General features: G+C 44.4%; 2 long non-coding RNA genes across 2 annotated transcripts in view; both read right to left on the bottom strand.

The window, feature by feature from the left end:
• LOC150002000 (uncharacterized) overlaps positions 1-13,200 on the bottom strand; it is a 127,648-nt gene that overhangs the window by 35,712 nt on the left and 78,736 nt on the right. The window lies entirely within an intron of this gene.
• The window catches only part of LOC150002003 (uncharacterized), a 30,447-nt gene continuing 19,918 nt past the window's right edge, over positions 2,672-13,200 (bottom strand). The window contains exons 4-5 of the long non-coding RNA XR_016513073.1: positions 7,730-7,845; positions 2,672-2,713 (exon numbers count right to left, since the gene is read on the bottom strand). This is a non-coding gene — a long non-coding RNA (uncharacterized LOC150002003). The remainder of the gene's footprint in view (positions 2,714-7,729; positions 7,846-13,200) is intronic.

Below are 13,200 nucleotides of genomic sequence, written 5' to 3'. Positions count from 1 at the left end.
ATGCTGGTTCTGGTTTTCTCTTGATCTCCCCACTCTACATCCATCCTCCCTCCCTGCCCTGTGGACTTCAGGCTTCAACTTCAGACATGGTGACAACGGCCTTACGGAGGCTGCTTGATCACTCCCACAACCCTAATGCCAAATCCTATGCATATATGTGGCTATCTCCTAGATGTTCTGACTTCTCGGATTCTGGACCCTAAGACACAGGGATATAGCCCTTTGTTACCCCAAGGAGAAAAAAACGTAAAATATACTCTGAAAGTATAATTATTCACACTTACCAATGTCATTTTAATTGTCTTCGTTATTTTTTCTCAAGCCAGAAACAGCAGACTGATGTCATGAGCTGATTCAGGAACAACTGGTGGCCTCCCCACTCACATTCAGGGCCCCACGTCGATGACGTGAGTGACTGCTGACATGTGTAACAGGGAACGGAAACAGCACGTTCTTACAGGATGTGATGACTGTCTGTTTTCTGGCTAGGTGATGTCCACTGGTCACAAGCTCCTTGGGAGCAGAGACCTCTTCTGTTTCCTTCACCATTTTATTCCGGACCCTGGGGCAATGCCAGGCACAGGAGAGGCCCTCAAGGAATACTTGTTGAAGGAGTGGGGACTTCCATTAGAATGGTGTTTACTTCTGGAATTTCCTTGAACAAGGTTCCTGTCTATTTGGAGAATTTCTCACTCACCATAACTAAGCTCAGGCATCCCCTCCTTTAGAAAAGTTTTCTTGGTAAGCTGTTGTCAATATTTCTATTATAACTAAATGTTTCTTCGTCTACTTGACCGGACTATGAACTCTAAGGGCAGATATTTCATTGGAGTCACTTCTATTCTCTAGTGTAATATGCAGCACTGGACAAGGTAGAAAGGATGAATTTTTCAATTGAACATTAGTATTCCCATAGCTTATCAAAGCCCATAGGACTAAATTAGCTTAAGGGAAACAAACAAACAAACAAACAAACAAACAAAAAGGGCTAGTTATACACAAAGTATGTTAGGCAGAGTGGTTAAGTCTTCCAGATAAGTTTGCAGCTTCTCATTATTTGTTACTAGGATCACAGCCAATAGGAATGTTAAGTTCATTTCCCTCTTAGTATATGACATCGGCCTGGGCAAAACTGTGCAGAATTTCTCCTTTTGTTGTTCAGTATCAGGAGTCACAGATTCGAATGCCTTTAGGGATCAGCTAATAGGCCAAAGGCAAAAGATTTAGTGGGAAATGTGGCAAATACAAGCGCACAGGCACCATCTCAAGACTAAAGACTGTGGTGCACAAGGGAAAGGCATGTGCCAAGAGCTTGGGTAGCACCCAGCATGGCTGGGCTTCACCTGAATCCAAATGTGACTTAGCCTCAGACACTGTCCTACCGGGCCCCCAGTGGGTTGCTCCTAAGAGCAGTAATGACTGCATTTACAAACTGCTCACCGAAGGCATGAATTTCAGATTTACTTGTCCTCCTGGGGTCATTCCAATGTTCTCTCAGCACCCTTTCTTAAGACAGGAAAATGACCTACAAATTAATAAATCTCCACCCCCTCATGTATGTGTACTGAAGGCCAAAGGCTATTTTATGCGACTGCAGTTAGTCTTGTAAGAGTGGTTATTTCTTTGTGTGCTCTGGAGTAGAAATCTTTCTTAAATACACAAGTATAATTTAATTTGATTCTGATAAAAGCCTGCTATAATAAAAACACATACTGAATTTTTCCTTATATAAAGAAACTATGAAGCTTATTTAGGGGAACATTTATCATGCATAAGCACATTTTCATTCATTTATTTTTTAAATCCTCACCTGAGCACATTTCCATTGTGTTGTTTTTTTTGGGGGGGGAGGGGGGCGACATCAATGTCAGAGAGAAACACGCCTTTTGCACATACCCCAATGGGAGATTGAACCCACTGCCTAGGCATATGCCCGGACCGGGATTCAAACCAGCAAGCTTTTGGTGCATTGAATGACACACCAACCAACTGAGCCAAGTGGCCAGGGTAGGTATAAATACCTTTTAATTTGAAACGGTTATTATGCCTTGTCTGAGACACATAGGATTTACCTTTTATTTTTAAGCACAAAATTTTAATGACTTGGTTCTACCCACTGTTTAAAATGTTGAAAGCCCTTTAGGTTAAGAGAAGGCTCTTAAAAACTTCCACTCTTCCTCCTCAAACTCTAGCCCCCATTCAGACAGTTAAGATGAAGTTTCCCATTTTCAATACCACCAGACATATGGAAATATGTTTAATGTCACTAATCATCAGAGTAATGCAACTTCAAACCTCCACGAGATATCACTTTACACCTGTCAAAATGGTTATCATCAGTAAATCAACAAACAAGTATTGACAAAGACGTGGAGAAAAGGAAACCCTCGTGCACTGTTGGTGGGAATGCAGCTTGATACAGGTTTTGGAGTTTTCTAAAGAAATTAAAAATGGAAGTGCCTTTTCACCCCGAGATCCCACTGCTGTGATTATACCCGAAGAATCTGAAACACCAATTCAAAAGAACCTACGCATCCCAATGTTCATAGCAGCGTTGTTTACAATAGCCAATGCTGGAGACAGCCTAAGTTCCCATCAGTAAATAAGTGGATCAGAAAACTGGTACATTTACACAGTGGAATCCTATGCAGCAAAAAGAAAGAAGGAATTCTTACCTTTTGCAGCAGCGTGGGTGGAACTGGAGAGTATTATGCTAAGTGAAATAAGCCAGGCAGTGAGAGACAAATACCATACAATCTCACGTATAGGTGGGAACTAATGAACAAAACAAACAAATGAGCAGAATAGAAGTGGAGACGTGGAAATAAGGAACACACTGACAGTGACCTGAGGCGAGAGGGGAGGGGGATAACAGGGAAAGGAAGGGGAAGGATGTTGTCAAGGAACAAGTATAAAGGACCCATGGACAACAGGGTGGGAGTGGGGGGGTCAGTGGAGAGCAATATGGAAAAATTGGGACAACTGTAATAGAACAACAATAAAAAAAGAAATTAAAAAATGAAAGTAAAAGTGTGGTACATTTACACAATGGAATACTACACAGCAGTAAAAAAGTACAAATTCTTACCTTTTGTGAAAGCATGGATGGAACTGGAGACTATTATGCTAAGTGAAATAAGCCAGTAGGTGAAAGACAAATACCATATGATCTCACTTATAAGTGGAACCTAATGAACAAAATAAACTAAAGAGCAAAATAGAACTAGAGGCATAGAAACATGGAACAGACTGGCAGCTGCAAGATGGGAAGAGGGAGGTGGGTACCGGGTGAAAGAAGGTGAAGGGATTAGACCAACAACATACATAAGTGACCCACGAGCATGGATAACGGAGTGGGGATTGACTTTAGGAGAGGGGAACAGGCTGGGTGGAGAGGGACAAAGGGGGAAATATTCAGACAATGGTAAGAGCATAAACAATAAAATATTTAAATTTAGAGATATACTAAGAAAGAAGCTCCTGGACCACAGAACTCTAATGTTAAAATCTGAGCTTGGAGGGAAAGCAGACAGACTACAGAATAAAGACCACACGGGTTTAGGTATCCTGCCCTACAACTGGACTTAAAGCTCACAAGGTTTGTGAGCTGACCACTATCTTGAACTAACCAGAGACTCAGATAGTCAGGAGTTCATTCTACAATGGTTACAGGGAACCTTCAAATGCCCTTCCAGGCAGTTGGTCCTTAACACCCCTTCTTTTTATCTTTACTTTACTGTAATAACTTTTCTTTCTTCTCCCGCTTTTTCTTCTTAACTATCTCCTCCTTCTCTTTATTTTTCCTTCAGGCTTTCTTCTTCTTCTTTTTTTTTTTTTCACATACTACTGATGTTTACTCAGGACTAAGACAACATCTTACTCATTTCTGTGTGTGAACAGCTGCTTCAAACCCAATCAAAGGCCTGGGAACCATAACTTATAGTTTCCCTACCTAGCACAGTACCTTGCTTTATTAGTAAAGGGTCTAGAGTGATAACCCCAAATACTTAAAATAGAGAACTAAAATTAGGCCTTTAGGGAATATAGTGCATTGATTGCAATAATGGACCCAAATTGTTTATACATCCCTGTGTTCATGCTCTTCATAGTGTCTTCTCAGATGACTCAAGCCATTGGCTTAAGCCAGTGGGACAGTAACTGATACGATGGGAATAGACTTGAAAAGCACTTGTACACCGGGGTGGTCCTCTTCCTGCCCGTGAAGTCCTGAGCTGCAGTGTGAAGGAGCCCAGGCGAGCGAGCTGGAGCAGGAGAGGGCGCGTGGAACAGGCAGTGCGCCATCCACTGAGCTCCCCTATACCAGCTCTCCCCTGGGAGCCCAGCCAGGATCAGCCAAGCATGAGCCCAAATAGCAGAGTAACCTGGTTAAGCCCAATCCACACTGTGGACCCACAGAACTAGGAGCTACATAAATAGCTATTCAGTCGCTGAGTTTGGGGTTTCTGTTATGTAGCAAAAACTCAGTGATACAAAAGTAAATTTCCTTCATAAAAAGAACTACAGAGTTCTGGCCAAGATGGAGGCATAGGTAGATACGCTGCATCTCCCTCCACAGTGAAGAAGGAATACAGCTACCTCAAAACTAAAACAAAAAACAAACAAAAAAAAGACCAAAAACCAGAAGTACCAGAAAATCGAGCTGCATGGAAATCCAACAAACAAAGAAATAAAGAATAAACACTCATCCAGGCAAGTAGGAGCGGCAGAACCAAAGCGGAAGGAGTTCATCAACACCAAGCCATTATTATATGAAATGTTAAAGAGATATGTTTAAGAAAAAGAAGATCAAAATATGAACATTAACATGACAACAAACCCACAACTATCAACAACTGAATCTCAAAAACAAAAAATAAGCAACAGAATAGAACAGAAACAGAATCATAGGTATGGGGAACATTGGGAGGGTTATCAGCCGGGAGAGGTTTCGGGTAGGAAGGGGGAAATGATGCGGGCATTAAGAAGCGTAACTGGTAGATACAAAATAGACACCAGGATGTTAAGAATAGTACAGGAAAGGGTGAAGCCAAAGAACTTATATGCAGGACCCATGGACATGAACTACGGGGGCTAAGATTGCTGGAGGGGAGAGGGTTACTGAGTGGAGGGGAGCAAACAGAAAAGAAATTGGGACAACTGTAACAGCATAATCAGTAAAATATACCACAAAGAAAGAAGTATAATTGGTAAGACAGGGGGATGTTAAGAATAGTACAGGAAGGGGTGAAGCCAAAGAACTTTATGCACAACCCATTGACATGAATTAAGGGGGATGGGATTGCTGGGTGGAAGGGCGGTACTGGGCAGAGGGAAGAAGCAAAGGGAAAAGAAATTGGAACCACTGTAATAGCATAATCAAGAAACATACTTAAAAAAAGAACCACATATCTTTCACACATAAAAAACTCCTACATATCGATAAGGGCCTGATTCCATATATACATCCTTATTCATGAGAATATTGGTATGTCCAGGTACATCCTTTTCAGTGAATTTCCTGGGAGATTGGCAACCCCTCCAGCCAACTAGGATGGTCACCAGGCAGAGGATGACTCACATCCCCATCAGACACACCCACTCATCACCTGAGTGCAGTGGGTGTCTGGTCCTGGGTGCTGGTACCTGCCCTCTCCAGGGACAAGTGGGGACAGACTACTAGGCTCCATGGTACACTCCTAACAGGCAGGTCCGACATCACTGAATTCACAACCTCAGGGCCAAATGGTCTCCCTCAAGTATTGCTGAGGACAGCTGCGGCCAGGTGGAAAAGCCTCTAACTACTCAAATATCACCTCTCTGCGTCCTCCTTACCTTAGAGTCACCACACACCACCTGCCTGACAGCCCCATGGAGTGTGAAAACAGACTGCTCCCAAGAGACAGATGGCAGCACACCTTTAGCTCAGCTACACTGCCCTAGATGAGGCACCTAAACAAACATCTGGCAAGCCCTTCTAATGCTCCCCTGAGCCGCCTGGTGGTGCACATTTCTTTGTTAAGCTTTAAGCTTTCCTGGGATCACAGATTTCCTTTGCTTTCTTTCCCTGACAGCCAGGTGTCCTGGACAGCTGGCCACATATAAAGGCTGAGTCATCCCCGTCCATGCAAATCTCTGGGAGAGCTGGGAGACTCACGGTACCATCCTTGCTTTCTGTGTGTTTCTCCTCAGCAAAACTCTTCACAGTTGAACTAACTTTTGACATCTGGCCTCCTGCCAGGGTGCAGAAGGACTCTCAAGGCCTCTCCAGATGGAGCCAGAGGCTAGGACCCTGCAGCAACGGATTATGAGGGAGGGTCACCACCATGACAAGCCCTAGCCAGACACTCCAAAGGACCACTCCTTTTCACCATTCGTTTAATATGCACTGATCTCGCACCCCACGGTGTCAGCCTGCATTAGCATGGAGCACCCCCAGGTCATGAACTACTGCACTATCCATGGACACATACGGCAGGTTCAATCCCCTGCATGTGTCATGGCAAGGCATGAAGAAGCCAATGGTATTTCAGAGGAAGGCCCCCTTCGGCCTCACCAGTCAGCCCTTTTATACCAGCATTTCATGACATCACTGTGAAGAGTTCTTGGGCCATCTACCTAAGAAACTAAGCAAGTGAGAGCTGCTGGCTTGAGCCTGTCCATGGGGCTTAGTCACTGAGTAGGGGACCTGTAGAGGAGACACATGCTGGGGTCACACTTTGTCCTGCAGTCAACTAGCCCAGATGTGTGTTTCAGCATGTGGGTCTGCCCTAGTCCATTTGTATTTTCAGCAGAGTGGACGGGCCGGGACCTGGGGTGCTGAGAGCTCCCTCCACCCATGGAATGTGCTTTTCACATGCCCTCAGGGAGACTGCACACCCAGAGCTACCTCGGGGGCTCCTAAGCCAGGCATTTCGCAATTATTACCTGACGTCTATACAACAGACACTGCAAGACCATAATGGTCCCACTTTAAAGATTAAGAGAAGCCAGGAGAGGTTAAATAACTTCCTGCCACTCACACACCAGAAGAGCACTGGGCTTAGCCCTGACAGTCAACAGAAGCCAAGCTATGATGCCCCCTCAGACTGCTGCCCCATAATTCCTAAGGAGATGGCCAGAGCACAAGGACGAAGGTGGCTGTGACTCGAGGCGGCCCCAGGTATTGCGCTGCCTTAGAGCACTTAGAATGGTCAAAGTTCTGTTACAAGAGAGAGGAAGAAAGGAGAAGTGGAGTTTCTGGCTTTCCTGCTTTCACTAATCAGACACATCCTCCCTCTCTTCAGAGCAGCCCCCCTGGGCCCAGCTGCAGCCACCTGGGAGTCTGGAGAATTTCTAGGCCTGTGCTGTGAGGTCAACATGCAGGTGACACTTCTCCCCACCCCAGGAGACCAGGCCCTGTGATCAAGGAGGCTTGTGGCCCCTGTACAGCCGAGAGCCCAGCACAGACCAGACCCTGAAGCCTGGCCACATCTCCTCGATGGCCCATCACAGCCAGCCACTGAGGCAAAGGAATTTTGTTCCCACAAGATTTATGAACCAAGGTCTTACTGTCCTCCAGAAAAAGCAAACTCTTTAAGTCAATGTCTGAATACAGGCAGGTCGGCTGGGTGATTCTGGCCACATCATTCTGGCCTACGGAGCTCTGCATGGCAGTGAACCCTAGCCCCTGGCACTGGCTGGTGGCCCCAGGATCCCGTCTGTAAAACTGCATTCGAGTCAGGATACTTACAAATGCTCTGTCGGATCCACACCCAGGCGCTGGCTGCTCTTTTCCGTTTGGTATACTGTGGTCAATAATGATAGTTTCTGTATTGGCTAAACAAAATCCATTGGACCTCATGAATTCTGAAAATGAAAACAGTAAGAGAAACATGCAGGAGGGGTAAGGTTTTGAAGTTTGAGGCTTACACCAATCTCCAGACTACTGCCCTGTCTCCCCCACACTTTATGAGAATACTCTGCACCCCAGAAGTGCACTCTGGTGCCCATCTGGAGCTCTGCCACACACAGTAAGGGGCCAATGCCAATCTGCACTGGAGCCACACGTGCTGACTTGACCTATGGAAGCCAAGAGGCTCCTCTCTCCCCCAGGAAGAGGCTCTGGTTGTCTGAGTGCTCTCCCCATAAGCCCTTCCCCGTGCATTGAAAGCTGGAACCGAAAGAGCACTGGGCTCACATCTGGCAGCCTGGGTTTGAGTCCAGGTCCGCGGCACTCTGCCGGGGCTGCCGGTTTCTAAGCGCTCACCTGTGTCTGAGACAGGATAACACCATCACCGCCCTGGGCTTCCATGGTGATCAAATGAGATCAATGTGTGTTTTAAACCAAATGGGCGACTTCACCTTTTGCTTTATCTAACTCTATAACAGAACCCCTGGGCTGCTCCGATTGAAACAGAACCCACGGGCTGTTAAGTTAGGGGCCCGACTGCCCGCCGCCAGAATTATAACTCTTAATACCAGAGTTTGGTGAAAAGATAAAGAATTGTTTGTTTACACATAGTCCTGCCTCTCCCTCCCAGACCTGGCCAGTCTTAGGAAAGTCAGAAACACCGTTTCCCTACTTCCTAGGCACAGTTCAGCTTTACCAGTAGCTGCCAATCACTCAGTTCGGATTGGGGAGGTCCTTTCTGTGCTGTGGTGCCCTCCAGCTCTCAATGCAGGACCGCCTTGATTCTCAGCCTCCTTGCAAACTGCCTTCTTCCTGTAAACCTCGGGGATCTCCTCTCCTTCTCAAAACCGCCTGGCGAGAGCTTCTTCTTTAAGCAGCCTGGAGACCCCTTCTCCAAGCCACGTGGAGGGAGCCCACAAGAGCCAGAGAGTGAGGGCGTGAGGGCCAGAGAGAGAGCCTCCTAGAGCCAGAGCCAGCCCAAAAATATCCGCAGCTCCTCTCTTCCTCCCTGCCTCCTCTCTCTCCCTCCATCCTATCACGCAGTGGGTGTTGCAAAACCGTCCTGACCATTCACAGAACCCTATGTAGGCTCTGTCTGCTTCTTCCGTACCAGCCCACAGTCCAAGATCCCTTCCATCTTCCTGAGTCTTGGAAGTAAAGCAGATCTTTGCAACAATGTTTCCAGCCACTAGCTCCAGGCATGCAAGGGCATCCTGAAAGCTGCTTCCTGCTCCCTATCTCCCAGCCGCAAACTCTGGGGTTTCTTTTTGGACTCCCCTGTTTCTGTAACAACTCTGTATATAAATCGATTTTTTACCAACAAGCAGGAAGTTCATAATTTAAAGAGACCAACAAGGAAAACATATTCATGTCTACGTTGGCTGTACTGTGTTAGATTTTTGAGGACATGGGTCTGGTTGTCTGGTGCCAGAAGGGGTGGGAATGGGAGGCCTGAGGGTATGGCAGCTGAACTGGCACCGGCTGGGAGCCTGGGCCCTGCAGCTCAGCTCAACAATGAGCTCTGTGACCTTGGGACTCAGTACCCTGAACTGGAAAATTTCTGATGTATTCTCAAATCCAAAGAAGTATCCCAAGGATCATCATCTTCCCATTCAAGGCCTAACACATGGAAACACAGGGAAACACACCGCTCAAAATAGCCCTTCCTCTCTGCTGGTGAGCTCCATGGCTTGTTAGGGACCAGCCCAGGAGGGAAGCTCATCTGAGCTCTGCCTCCTGTCTCCACCTCCTTCTGCCCCTCCACCTGGTCCACAGCAGGAGGTGAGCAGCAACCAGCAAGTGAAGCTCTCCTCTGGCCCCACCCCCTTCGTCAGTGGAAAAACTGGTCCCTGGTGCCAAAAAGGTTGGGAACCACTGGCATTGACACATGGGCACCTGGTCTCACTGGGCATCTGATGCTATTGTTGTCTGGGAAATTGTTTTATTTTTTTCTTACATCTCACCATAATTTAGACTATTTTATTCCCATGTATGGATTTGATTTTTGTATAAGTCAGCGTGTAACTCCATGTCTAGTTTTAATCTTTCTAGGGATTTGGTTCTCATTTCTTGAAATTTCTCTCCATATGAATAGAATTAGGGAAACTATATGAAAATGAAGAAAGAAAAAGAGAAGATTTCCTCCTCACCCCCACATGGATAAAATGACTATTCATCAGTAATATTTGCCAAGTAATTCATTGCTAAAATTTCCACTTGGCTTTCTGGAGAAGTGACAGCTCGTATTTCTCTGGTTTTCTCCAACACCAGCTCAGTCGGTCACATTCCCAGTCATGTCAGCACAGCATGCCCTGCCTTGTCCTGCCTTCCTGGTTGGAGTCCCCCAGAGCTGCAACCTGCTCAAAAACAAGCGCCAACAGCCTGCAAGTCCTGAGAAGGAGTACTGAAAACCAACAGAAAGTTGGTGCTTGGAACCTCTGTGGTCAACTACATTTCCAGGAGCAAGAAGATGCAAAAAGATGTTTACCAAACCTCAGCGATTCTGAAGATGGCTAAATCTTAACAAGAAAGACTAAGAGTCTCTCACCTTGCTTATTTTCTTACATTTTCATTATAAAAATGGCTACACAAAAATTCACCAATTTTGATTTTTTTTAAATGCAAGCTGATAGGGCAGCCGTTATGATACAATTTAACAAAATTGTTTCAAATGAAGTTAAAGACAACAAAGTGCTACTAGAACCATCTTACAAAAAACAAACAAACAAACTTTAGGGCCAATCCAATATTTTATATTAGCTTCAGGCATACAGCATAGTGGTAAAACATTATAATAATTTACAAAGTCATCTCCCCAACAAGTTTATAGATGTACTTACCTGGCACCATACCTAGTTATTACAATATTATGGGCTATACAAGGTCTGTCCAGAAAGTATCGAGCCATGTAATATGAAAAAGACATTTATTGAAGATGATACAAGAAACATTGCACATAGAACAATGATAACTCAGTTTGCTTCAAAGTAGGCACCTTGGGACCTCACACAGTCGCCGTCACCTGCCCCATCGTATTTTCCTGAATCTCATCGAAGGTCTGAAATCTCTTCCCTTTCAAAGGTCATTTTAGTTCTGGGAATAGCCAGAAGTCTCAAGGTGCCAAATTTGAGCTGTAGGGGGGCTGAGTCACCTGGGTGATTTGATGTTTCGACAAAAATCTCTGCACAAGACATGATGCATGAGCAAGGGTGTTGTCATGATGAAGCTGACAATCACCAGTTGCCCATAGCTATGGCCTTCTGAATCATTCGAATAGTTTCCGCAGAAGAATGTTCAAACTTAACACAAAATTCGATGCAGATCTGTTGCTCTCCTTGCTCATTTTGAATGTGATAGCCACACAGTACACATGCTCACTCCAATGCGTCTACCGCTCCCACTAACTAGTACAGTGAAGTTGTCCTTGTTCACACATGTGCATTCCAGTGCACTCTCTTTGGCTGCCAGGTTGCACTGATGTCACACAAACTGGTCCCGTTATATTAACACATTGTATTCAGGTGTTTAGTGCCAACGCATTATGGTGGGAGTGGCGATTTTTTGAAATATGCGTGCAAATTTTGTCGTTACGTAAAATCACTATAAATTAAAAACTACTTCGAATATTTTTATAAAACTTTGATTTTCTGATCTTAGAATGTATTCTTCATCATTATTATGAAAGATAAAGGCACTCTGTGCACAATTTGCAAAAAATGTAATTTTACCTGTCCTGACAACAATGGGTTAACAATGATTAGGTTTTTTCTGCACAGACCTCATACTGCCTGTGGTGTACTTCACATCCCTGTGACTACTTTGTAACTACCAATTTGTACTTCTTAATCCCTTCACCTTTTTCACCCAGCTCCCCAATCCCTCTCTCATCTGGCTACTGTTAGTTGGTTCTCTTAACCCAGTAGTTTTAAGATTCTTTGTATCCTTGTAAACATTTATTAAATACATATAGTGAACTTAAAATTCTTCTAATTCCTACCCTATTGTTAAGAAACTTCAAGTTTAAATGAAGAGGTAAGAACAACAGCTACCTTTATTGAGCATTTATACTGTGCCAAGTTCCACACTTAAATAATTTCTATGCGTCAGTTTACTTCATCCTCACAAGACGCCTATGAAGCAGATATGATTATTGCCCCTATTCTACACTTAAAAAAAGTGAAACCTATAAAATGTAAGTAACTTGCCCAGGATACAGAGATGGAAACAAGCTGGACCAAATCAGAGTGCAGAGCTTGAGTTTTAACCACTGCATCAATATGTTTACTTAGCATCTACTTTGTGCAAAGGTACAGAGTTTAAAGATGATCAAAATATGTTCACTGACTTCATACTTTAACTGAACATATAAAAAAAATACTACATAACAGATGTAAGGCCTCTATCATTTAAGTGGAAGAGACAGGTATATGGGCAAATTAATTTATTTACCTGTATGATAAACATCCATAAAGTATTTACTATGTGCGAGACATGGTACTTCATGCAAGAAACTGACATTCTAAAGATGGGGGAACATGATAAACAAAAGCCTGAACAAAGTAAATTCAGAAAATAAAAAATATGAAAATAAAACAGCCTATTGGGTTAGAAAGAGATTGGGAAAGGGGTTAGTTAGGTCATCAGGGAAAGCTGCGCTGAAGAGAGGAGACCCAAATGAAGTGAGGGACAAGCCACATGAAGGTCTGGGAAGCCACATGGGGAATGTTGTAGGAAGAATGGTGATGACTAACCTGGTGAAGTGAGAATGAGCTTAGGGTGTTCAAAAGAAAGGGGGGCAATGTGGCTTGAGGGGCACACGGGAGAAGTGGAAGAAGAAGCCAGAGGGGCACATAGAGGCCAAGGCACTCATGGCCTCGCAGGTAAACGTTTGAATTACATTAAAGAACCATGCAGAACTACCAGAGAGCTTAAATCAGATCCGATCCGATTTAGTCTTTAAAAAGAACATCCGAATTATATGAGAGGCAGAAGAGAGGGTTACAGGGAAATAAGAGTAGGAAAACCAGTCAGCAGGTGATGTAATCGTCTAGATAAGAGGTGAAGCTGGCTTGGACTGAGGTGTCTGCACTGGAAAGAATAACAACTAATACAGATAAAATTTAAAGGTAAACTGAAGGGCCTTCCTCACAGATTGTGGCATGTGAGGAAAAGAGAAAAACCAAGGATGTTTCCTAGGTCCTTGGAGATTGACTAGGTAGATTAATGGGATAAAGAAGATTAGAGAGGATCAAGTTTGTGAAAGCACCAAGAATTCACTTTGAACGGGCTTAGTTGTATATTACTCACCTAAC

This window comes from Furipterus horrens, unplaced genomic scaffold (genome assembly GCF_987537825.1).
Source record: "Furipterus horrens unplaced genomic scaffold, mFurHor1.1.pri manual_scaffold_9, whole genome shotgun sequence".
NCBI lineage: Eukaryota > Metazoa > Chordata > Mammalia > Chiroptera > Furipteridae > Furipterus > Furipterus horrens.
Note: the sequence above shows the minus strand (reverse complement) of the source record. Positions and strands in the feature narration are given on the sequence as shown.